This window comes from Canis lupus, chromosome 1 (assembly GCF_011100685.1).
Source record: "Canis lupus familiaris isolate Mischka breed German Shepherd chromosome 1, alternate assembly UU_Cfam_GSD_1.0, whole genome shotgun sequence".
NCBI classification, from domain to species: domain Eukaryota; kingdom Metazoa; phylum Chordata; class Mammalia; order Carnivora; family Canidae; genus Canis; species Canis lupus.
The window spans coordinates 105,537,738-105,545,786 of NC_049222.1; positions in this window are offsets into that span (position 1 = coordinate 105,537,738).

Here is an 8,049-nt window from a genome sequence, read left to right on the forward strand (position 1 = left end):
TGGTCAAATATCAAAATAATAATAATGAGATTCTAATATAATGCAAAATGTTTACTCTCAAACCTCCTGACTGCCTGGTTAGGAAAGACCAGTTTTTTTCATACTAATAACTTCTTGCACATCCTTTCCTGCTACATACATAGGACCCTTAACCCAGTATAATTGTTGATAGTGAAATACTGCAATACTAAAAAAAAAAAAAAAAAAAAAAAATACTGCAATACTATTTAGATAAACTGCCTAATATGCTTTTACACTAGTTTCACAATCACTAATGTGTGGAAGTGTTTATCAGGCAATAGATAGGATTCAATGATCTTTCTAGAAGAGTCTTTTAAAAGCTATAAAAAAAATCTCAATTTGTGATTATTCTATTAAGCATTACATGATTCTTTCAACTCTAGAAAAATTCCTTTTTATTTAGAAATGTTTCCATAACCTACTTCATATATATTTAGTTTACACATTTTCCCTGTGTTACTACATTGAAATTTTTTGAAAAATAATGCATGAGTTAAAGGTTCTTTTTAGAGTTTATAACATGAAAATGAACCCAGGACAGTACGTGGTACAAAGTAAATGCTCTATGGATATGAAGAATAAGAGTCCTTTTATACCTTTAGTTCAGTGAAAGAAGTAAGACCGTATGAAATTGTAAACTGGGATCTAATAAGATGGAGCTAGGACACCTTTTTAAAAAAAATATTTTATTTATTCATGAGACACAGAGAGAAAGGCAGAGACACAGGCAGAGGGAGAAGCAGGTGCCATGCAGGGAGCCCTGCATGGGACTCGATCCTGGAGTCCTGGGATCATACCTTGAGTCAAAGGCAGACGCTCAACTGCTGAGCCACCCAGGTGTCCCATGGGAGACTTTTTGTTAACCCATCAATCTAATACTGGGATTTGGGGAATAGAGTATGTTCACTGTACCTTAAAATCACTTCCAATTCTTAACAAAAACAAAAATTATCTCCCAATTCTTCTAATAGCCGTAAGACTAATCATCTCTGGGATCCCTGGGTGGCACAGCGGTTTGGCGCCTGCCTTTGGCCCAGGGCGCGATCCTGGAGACCCGGGATCGAATACCACGTCGGGCTCCCGGTGCATGGAGCCTGCTTCTCCCTTTGCCTGTGTCTCTGCGCCTCTCTCTCTCTCTCTGTGACTATCATAAATAAATAAAAATTAAAAAAAAATTAAAAAAAAAAAGACTAATCATCTCTGTCCTACATTATAGCAATGATATTGGACCTTTATGTGTAGTACAGGGTCAGGCTATCAGATTTTTTTATGAGTTCAATGCGAAGCTATTAGATGTTTTTACTTGATGATTTTAATAAGATATACCATAAAATCCACTCTTAAAATGTACAATTTATTAAATAAAGTGACAAAGATGTCCTCTCTCACCATTCTTGTTCAACACTGTACTGGAAGTCTTAGCTAATGCAATAAGAAAAAGTACACAGGACAGTCAGTAGGAAACAAACATGTCTTGTTCACAGATCATATTGTCTATGTAGATACTCCATAGAATCAACAAAAACACTTGGAACTAAAAAGTGATTATAGCAAAACTGAAGGACACAAGGTTAATACATGTACTGTTTGGGTTAGCCACTTAAATTTCACATGGTGCAATTCTAACCCATATGTGGTATGTGGAAGTGTCACTTTTGGGAGGTAATTACTGCATAAAAGTGGAACCCTCATGAATGAGATTAGCAACCTTCTACAAGGAATCTCAGGGAGCTCTCTTACTCTCCACCATATGAGAATCCAACAAGACAGCCTTTTGCAGCCAAGAGTAGGGCTCTCACCAATGCCTAATTAGCCAGCACATTGATCTTGGCCTTTCCAGCCTCCAGAACTGTTAGAAACAGCTATTGTTTATAAACCACCCAGTCTATGTTACTTTTTTAAAAAAAGATTTATTTATTCATGAAAGACACAGAGAGAGGCAGAGACATAGGCCAAGGGAGAGGCAGGCTCCCCGCAGGGAGCCCATTTTAGGACTCAATCCCAGAAACCTGGGATCATGACCTGATCCAAAGGCAGACGCTCAACCTCTGAGCCACCCAGGGACCCCATCTAGTTACTTTTTAATAACAGCTCAAACTGACTAAGGCAGTACACAAATGAGCAATGAACAAGTGGAATTTGAAATTAATCACACAGTAACTTTATACTGACACTAGAAAATACCTTATACTTAGATATAAGTCTAACATAGTATGTACAGGATCTACATGAGGAAAGCTTGATTTCAGTTGATTAACAAAATCAAAGAACTAAATAGATGAAGAGATTATCCATGTACATGGACAAGAAGACTCAACAAGGTTTCAGTTCTTCCCAATTTGACTTACAGATTCAATGCTATCCCAAACTAAATAGCAAGTTATTCTGTGGATACCAACAAGTTGATCCTGAAGTTTATATGGAGTGTCAAAAGATGCATAGTAGCAAACAAAATATTTTTTAAAAAATTTTATTTACTTATTCATGAGAGACACAGAGAGAGGCAGAGAGAGAGGCAGAGACAGGAGAAGGAGGCTCCATGCAAGGGGCCTGATATGGGACTCGATCACGGACTCCCGGATCACGCCCAAAGCCGAAAGCAGACGCTCAACTCCTGAGCCACACAGGCATCCCGCCAACAAAATATTGAAGTAAATGAACAAAGTCAGAGGACTGATATTACTTGATTCAAGGCTTCCTATAAATATACAGTAATGAAAACAGTGTAGTATTGGCAAGCTGATACACAAATAGATCAAAAGAACATAATGAGAGCTCAGAAATGGACCCACACAAATAGAGTCAACTGATCTTTGGCAAAGAAGCAAAGGCAATATGGTAGAGAAAAGTGGTCTTTTCAACAGATGTGCTGAAGCAACTGGACATCAGCCTTCCAAAATATTACATGTAGACATAGATTCCTTATTCCTTTCACAAAATTCAACTCACAACGAATCTGATGTAAATATGAAATGCATAACTATAAAATTCTTAGAAGATGACACAGGAGAAAATCTAGATGACCTTGGTTTCATGATGAATTTTTCTGACACAACACCAAAGGCAAATTCCATGAAGGTAATAATATTTTGGATTTCATTTTCATTCTGCAAAACACACAAAAGATAATGAGAAAACAAGCCACAGGTTGAAATAAAATATTTGTAAAGCACATTTCTAAATGGACTGTTATCCAGAATACACAAAGAACATTCTCAAAGCACAAAAATAAGAAAACAAAAAACATAATTTAAATATGGGAAGACAGGACTAAATACCTCACTAAAAAAGATACACTGATGGCAAATTAGGCATATGAAAGTAAGTTCCACATCTTCTATCATTTGACAACTGAAAAGTAAAGCATTAAGTTACCACTATGCATCTATTACACTGGCCAAAATCTAAAACAGTGACACCGCCAAATGTAATATGGATGCTGAGCAACAGATACTATCATTCACTGCTTCTGAGAGTGATAGAACTACTTTGGAAGGCAATTTAACAATTTCTTACAAAACTAAAAATGCTCTTACCATATAATCCAATACTCACACTCCTTGGTATTTATACAAAGTAATTGAAAATTTATGTCTATGGAAAACCCTGTATTTGAATATTTATAGGAACTTATGCGTAACTGTCAAAACTTGGAAGCAACCAAGATGTGTTTCAGTAGGTGAATGGTTAAATAAGCTGTAATATATCCAGAAAATGGAATATTATTTGTTGCTTAAAAAATGAAATATTGGGATGCCTGGGTGGCTCAGCGGTTGAGCATCTGTCTTGGGCTCAAGGCATTGTCCTGGAGTCCTGGGATCAAGTCCCACATTGGGCTCCCTGCATTGGGTCTGCTTCTCCCTCTGCCTATGTCTCTGCCTCTCTCTGTGTGTCTCTCATGAATAAATAAATAAAATCTTTTAAAAAATGAAATGTTAAGCCAAGAAAAGACATGGAAGACCTTAAAAGTATACTACTAGGTGAAAGAAGCCTATCTGCAAAGGAAGAATATATGTCTAAGTATATGTGACATTCTGGAAAAGGCAAAAGTATGGACATGTAAAACATTTGGCAAAACTATGGATGGGCAAAACGCTTTCCCATGTAAGCCATTCGATCAACCACTTTATTAATCTGACTAGGACCCAATATATTGATGAGCTAGGACCCAATCTATTACATTTTACCCAAGCAACATTTGATTAACTTTACAATCTACAGGATACTATATATCAGGATGAGGCCAAGCTGCTTTATTCATCTCCACTACAAGAATGTAGGTTCCAAGTTCAACCAGCTGAAGAAAGCCCAATACTCATTAGGGTATAATTTAAGAAGACATGACATTGCTCCATCACTTTCTGAATTGAATTTTTGATGGTGATGACTAAATAAAGAATGAAACATGATACAAAAACATTAACTTTACATACTTCTAATAAGATTAGGAAATTTAATATACATTATCCAGGCAACACAAGGTCTGGGTAGAGTAGAATCCTGGCTCATAAGCAGAAAGGGGATGACAGTTGGAAAAACACACAGACATAATGGCAGCCGCATTTATCATCCACCAGTTGGGATTATAAATAAGAGCAATACAGGCATGAAAGGAGGAGTGGTAAAAAGACACAAAGGTGCTCACCAGGACAAGGATGGAGGATCTGAGGGAGATATTATTAGGCCTTTGAGTGTGTTGTACCTGCTGCCTGTTCCTGGGTAGGATGAAGACCATGGAACTGCTGGCCCAGACTGTGAGCACACAAAATGAAACTTCAGGGAATACTATCAATGCTGCATATACAGAAACTGTGATTGTATCATGATCTACAGCAAGACAGTACACCAAATCTCCTTTCTTTGTGAAGTTTTTCATTCTTCATTTGCTAATCACAGTAACACACAGGAAAAATCAAATTTAAAAACATGTACATGATCTAGCAAAGGGAGATGGAGAAATTAACACACTTTGGAGCTTTGACTTCAAGATTCTTCCAACAGGAGTTCATGGGGTGGTCTAGAAGACACTCAAGAGGCAAGTGCGCTCCTGGACACTTCCCTGCCCACTCTCTGAACATACAAAAAATTTGCATACAAATTTATTGAAAATAGTTTTCAACCCTTCCACAGTCTGGAGGACTCCCTCTGTACTCAGTGTGGTAAAGGAAAAGGTAATGGTAAACAAAAGAGAAATTGCCCACAATTCTGTCATCTGTGACAAGAAGATTATTTCTATTGTCAAATCCCTGCAGGCCATTCTTTCATTCAACACGTCTCCCTTTAAATTATGGCAACAACCATTCCTCCGAGCAAAAGTCCCACTGAAGCTTTCTGACACCAAAAGCGACTTCATTACATGCTCCTGTCTCATTGCCAAGACTTCAGAAGACTGGAAGAATAAGAGTGATACCTAGTATATTTCACTGCAAAGTCAGCACTAACGATGAAGTGATGTTAGTCTGGGGGAAACAGTGACAAGCGAGAGCAAATGGAACAAAAGCAAATATCACATTTTCAGATGAGGATGAGATTCGTATCTGATGGGTGGTGGGAGGGAAACACCATCACTACCCATTTCATAAAACAAATCAACTCTAAATGGATTGCATATCTAAATTTTAAAGAAAAATAATAATGTATTTTTTTAAATTTTATTTATTTATTCATGAAACACACCCACCCACACACACACACACACACAGAGGCACAGACACAGGCAGAGGGAGAAGCAGGCTCCATTCCATGCAGGGAGCCTGATGTGGAACTGGATCCCGGGTCTCCAGGACCACACCTGGGACTGAAGGTGGCGCTAAGCCACTGAGCCACCCGGGCTGCCCAATAATAATGTATTTTTAAGTAAATCAAATTTTTTTTTAGAAAGTAAAATTTTTATTTTTATTTTTATTTTTATTTATTTATGATAGTCACAGAGAGAGAGAGAGGCAGAGACACAGGCAGAGAGAGAAGCAGGCTCCATGCACCGGGAGCCTGACGTGGGATTGGATCCCGGGTCTCCAGGATCGTGCCCTGGGCCAAAAGCAGGCGCCAAACCGCTGCGCCACCCAGGGATCCAGTAAGTAAAATTTTTTTTTTTCAGAAAGTAAGATTTTTAAACAGCACAGAACATATTAATTATATGGGTAAAATGACTTGCTTATGTTAAAATTAAGGGCTAGTTCTCAACTCACACAGACACACACACACAATCTGTAACCAGTCTAAAGAACAACTACAAATCACACAATAAACAATGGGCAAAGCATTCCAACAGAAATTTTAAAAAGAAGGTATTCAGTGGGTAATACATGTGTGGAAGTATCTAATGTCCTTAGTAATCAGGAAAATTAAAATGTAACCACTACCTAAATATAATGTCAAACACCAATGAAAAATCTAAAACAGAAATAACAGAAATAGCAAAAATGTAAGCGGGTGTTAAAGCTGATACAACATTTGGAAAACTGTGTGGTATCCACTTTAGCTGCCCAGATATAATCTTATGTTTCAACAATTCCACTTCTGTGAATACATTCAACAAAATCTGTATATTTATCACCAAAAGACTAATTATAGGGTTTAGATGCCAGCACTACTCATTACTCATAATAGCCCCAAACTAAAACCTACCCACCTTCTCATTAATAGAATGCATAAATTAATTGACTTATATTCAAACAATGGCATCCTATAATGCAGTGCTAATGAATGTTAGCAGTAATATACAGCAATACAAATAAATTCACAAAATCATATAGAATGGGGAAAAACACCAACAATATGAGAGAGCCCATGCTGTCTGGTTCCACTTATGTAAAGTAGAAAAGAGGCAAAAGGAAATACTCTCTTAAATGTTGCAGTAGATGTAAACCTATGTCCCAAGATTCCACTCCCACAAATATATGTAATAGAATTATATCCTTGGGTGTAGAAACTTAGGACCCATGGGAGGGTTTCTGAAGAACTACAGCAGCATTCTTTTCTTGATCTAGGTGTTGCATACAGAGGTGTGGTCAATCGTAAATTCCAGTGAGCTCTGTGCTTATAACTTGTATACTGTCTCTGTAACTATTGAAAATGTTTAACACCAAGAGAATATTTGTAAGCAGCTGGGAGATGTCCTATGAATACTGAGGGAGTCTGTGGCAGGGTGAAACTCATTAATCTGCAGGTCCAGATTTGAACCCAGCAATGAAACATCAGGGAATAGTAACAGTAACAAGTTTGTGAATTCATCAAGAAATTCAGCAGAGCAGAATCCTAAATCTCTGTTCTTTGTTGCTGGGTTTGTTGCTCCATCTGGAAACCTTACACATAGAAAAGTGATCCTTCCCAGCATATAAAGAAACCAACAGAGAAAAATGGAAGTTCCAATATCCTAGGGAGGCTTTACTTTAATTTCTAACAACCTAGAACCCCTGGGGCTTCTCCTGATGACTGGAGACACAGAAGAGGCAACTGGTGTCAATGGACACACCCTGCCAGCTCTGTGAGTACAGAAAACAAATCTGTATTCAAAAGTCACTGGACTTATTTCACTCAGCATAATTCTCTCCAGTTCCATCCACATTGAAGCAAATGGTGGGTATTTGTCGTTTCTAATGGCTGATGTTCCATTGTATACATACCACATAAGTCAATCGGAGAAGGACAAACATATGGTCTCATTCATTTGGGGAATATAAAAAATAGTGAAAGGGAATAAAGGGGAAAGGAGAAAAAAATGAGTGGGAAATATCAGAAAGAGATACAGAACATGAAAGACTCCTAACTCTGGGAAACGAACTAGGGGTGGTGGAAGGGGAGGTGGGCGGGGGGTGGGTGACTGAGTGACAGGCACTGAGAAGGGCACTTGATGGGATGAGCACTGGGTGTTATCTATATGTTGGCAAATTGAACACCAATAAAAAATAAATTTATAAAAAAAAATCACTGGAGCCCTACACCAGGCAGGGGGCTGAGCAGCTCCCCCAAGTGCTAACACCTGAAAATCAGCACAGCAGGCCCCTCCCACAGAAGACCAGCTAGACC